The 3,652-nt window shown below is 37.4% G+C and overlaps 1 protein-coding gene across 2 annotated transcripts in view; it reads right to left on the bottom strand.

Annotated features, from left to right (window-relative positions):
- The window catches only part of LOC119411874 (nuclear receptor coactivator 5), a 615,997-nt gene that overhangs the window by 512,963 nt on the left and 99,382 nt on the right, over positions 1-3,652 (bottom strand). The gene's annotated exons all lie outside the window — the stretch shown is intronic.

Below are 3,652 nucleotides of genomic sequence, written 5' to 3'. Positions count from 1 at the left end.
ATATATATATTCTTAGACTGCCCTCTAGTGCCCTTACTATGCAATAACCATTACTTCTGCAGAACACAACACATTCCGACTTATTTCTGTCTGCGCATTGTTTGGACAATTAAATTTTTTTTGCTGGAGTTCATAATGTAACTGTTTTTTGACTTTGTTTACTGAGAATAAGTCTCACTCTCTGAGCGCCCACAGTGATAATGATTTTAGTAAATGTTTTACAAGAATCTTCCCCTAATAGTTCCCACCATCACCTGCAGTGCTTCAGTTGTTTTGGAAAGTTGTGAGGTTTACAAAGAGTCTTTCAGGCGGACTTGAGTCACTTCAGTCTTCTCTTAATGGAGACTGAAGCTGTTGACAAAAATAAACCACATCACTATTCAAATGATATCACTCTTAAAACTCAAACCAAAGCTTTTCACATTTTCTACAAAATATGGTATTTTTTCCAGGTGTTGCACTCCGTCCATCCATCCGTCCATCCAACCATCCATCCTATTTACCAGCTTCTTCCTTTCCGAGTCATGGGGGTCACTGGTGCCAATATCCAGAAGTCACTGTGTGAGAGGTGGGGGACTCCCTGGACAGGTCTCCAGTCCATCACAGGGACACAGAGACAAATGAGACAAACAACCATGCACTCTCTCACTCTCATTTGATGGCAATTTTGTTACCGGAGTACCTGAAGAAAACCCATGTATGCACAAGAAAAACATACAAAAACTACAAAGTGAACCTGTGACCTCCTCGCTGCGAGGCGACAGCTCCAACCTCTGCACTGCCGTCATGCCTCTACTGTGAGTCCTACAGTTTAAAAGCTCCTTTTCCAGCTTGTTTCCTGTTAACACAACTATCCAGATCTAATGTTATATCATTCATGAAGTGAGATTATCGGTAAGCATGTGGTCTAAAAATATATTTAGTAGAATCTACTTAACTGAAATCTCAGAATAAATATAAAGCTGGATTTGAGTAGATAATGTGTTTTCCTCTAAAAAAAACAAAAAACAAAAAACACCCTACAATTTTTTAACAACTGTCTATTTTTTCTAATTCTCTGAGAAAAAGTGCCCTTAAACTGATGAATAAAGCACATAAAGATATGTTTATTGCTGAAAAAAAATGCAAGGATTAAACAAATATTTAAACAAACAATAATTATGTTACACTGAAGCCTTTTGAAGAATATGTTGTTCATTGGAAGAGGCTACAATGGACGTATTTCTGGTACATAAACACTTTGTCCTTTTGCAGTTAAAAGAACAAAAAATGGAGCAGATGATTTGCATTTGACAAGAGTCCTTGTTTTGTTTCAGATTTTAAAGAAGAGCAGCACTAATAGCAGTTCAAATGTAGCCTCTAATTGTGATGCACACAGGAACAAAGCATCCTTTAGCTCACAGCGCTGAAGGACTGAAGTGGAGAGACTTTCGCCTCCGCTGCTCATTATGTTGGCTTTTTTTAACTCATTGTGCATAAACAAAACACCCTTCCTCCCTTTTCTGATGTTTTTTACAGTAATAGATCCCTTGCCTCCACGAAGAACTCAATGCATCATTTTTCTATATGTGGAGAACATGTGGCTCTTCAAACTGCAACAGATCAGTTTTGCAGAAATATGCACATGGTCATTTTATTTACTCATTTATTTATTTTAGATGGAGACAAAAGGTAAGCATACATAGTTTTTCTTCATAATCCATCCAAAAAATACTTTGTCCAACTTTACTTTTGTCCTCAAATACAATTATGATATTGTTTTTAGTTTAACTTTTTATTTTTCTGTATTTCACAGGGTTTATTCTAAAACTGAATATTAATTTTAATTATGGTACACATACTATTGCACTGAACGCTGATTAAAAGTGCACTTAAGCAGAATGATCGTAAATGTGGAGGCGACAGCCAAGGTGTGTTCAAAACAAGCTGATTTAGACAATAAAATAAAATGCATTGCCAGGAATACAGTTTTGCAAGTCATGTGTACAAACCTAGACCAGCCATCTATTTAGTTTTTTAACTTCTTTTTGATTTCCGTGTCATGGGGGAGCTGGTGCACATGTCTAGCAGTCACCGTGAGAGAGGCAGGGTACACCCTGGACAGGTCGCGAGTCCATCACATGGACACATAGAGACAAATGAGACAAACATTCACACTTTCACTCACACCTAGTGGCAATTTAAAGTTCCCAATAAACCTAACATTCATGGTTTGGAAGGAAACCAGACTATCTGGAGAGGACCCATGCATGCATGAGAAGAACTTGCAAACTTTAAGGCCTCAGGCTGGTGATCCTGCACCTTCTTATTGAAAGACCGATCTAACTGATGGCTGCTCAAAGTGCAGCCACATGGCTTGCTGGTCACAAACATTCAAGTTTCAGTGAGACTTCAACAGAAAATTCACATATTGTCATTTTCTGCAATTTTGAGTCACCAACTAGTCTCCCAACACCATAGTGCAAAATCACCCTAACTCATGTATTGTGGTGTTTTTATGATAGCCTATTTTATACAACAGCATAATAAAACTAATGAAATTCTGTTATTGCTTGTAGTTTAAGTGAGCTGCCCAAAGATCATCACTGGCCCCCATCATGCCACCTCTTTCTCTTGCACTAGCGAGTTCTGGCCAGTAGATGGCGCCAAAGCAAAAAATAAACAAACAATAGAGGCAACTGAACAAAGGAGTCAATGGTGCTGCAGGAACTCTATTTTAAAAAAAAATTCCTTTTACAGTTGTTGGCTTTCTAAATATATATCATGCACTTCTTGAATTGCACACCTTGTCTGTGTTATTTTGGGAGCACATCCTCTGTTTACCACCCTTTTTTTCTGGCGTACAATGTTGCAAGTTGTCTGCATGTTGGGGTGTGATAAAAAATGCAAAAAAAAAAAAGATTTCCATTGCTTCGAAGCATGGATTACACACACACATGCATATACACCCTACACACACACTTTGATTTTATTTCTCTATCCCAGATAAAGTACTCCCAACACTCAGTGGATAAAGATTTAATCTATTTTCTGATGAATGACCTGCTCCTTTGCTGACAGCAGGTGCTGAGGCAGACCCGGCAAGAAACAGAGAAGATGACGGGAGAATTTGTTTCCGTGAACCCTCTGGCTTTCTGTGTTTGTTTCTGCACGAGGTGGCAGCGGTGCAGAAATTCGTCCCAGTTTAGAAAATCTCTGTTGAGGAGACATGTTTGATAACTCATGCAGTTAGTCAGAGGAAGATAAAAGAAGTGCCAAACATCTGAGGCTCATATATTTTGTGTGACAGTTCAGTGTGAATGTATTATAGGAGGATCAACACCACAAAACACAGCTTTATAAAACGTTCTTTTTTTGTTTGTTTGTCTCGCTGCTTTTATTTGAATCAGAACTGAAGTGAAATGTGATCTTGCAAGGTTTTGCTCAGAATTTAGCACCAAATAAAAAATAAAAAGCAAATACAATGTAATCTGTTTGGTTTTGAGAAACACATCTTGCGCATTTTATTTCCATTGCATTCATTTGACAGACACAGCGTCATTTGTAGTTCATATTTCTTTTTCATACAACTTTTCACAACAGTTTTTAAATCAACTTTAATATTTAAAGTCCCATTTTTCATTTAAATTATATATATATATATATATATAAA

This window comes from Nematolebias whitei, chromosome 7, assembly GCF_014905685.2.
Source record: "Nematolebias whitei isolate Nwh7 chromosome 7, NemWhi1, whole genome shotgun sequence".
Classification (NCBI taxonomy): Eukaryota; Metazoa; Chordata; class Actinopteri; order Cyprinodontiformes; family Rivulidae; genus Nematolebias; species Nematolebias whitei.
The sequence above is the reverse complement of the archived record's forward strand: the minus strand, read 5'-3'. Positions and strand labels throughout refer to the sequence as shown.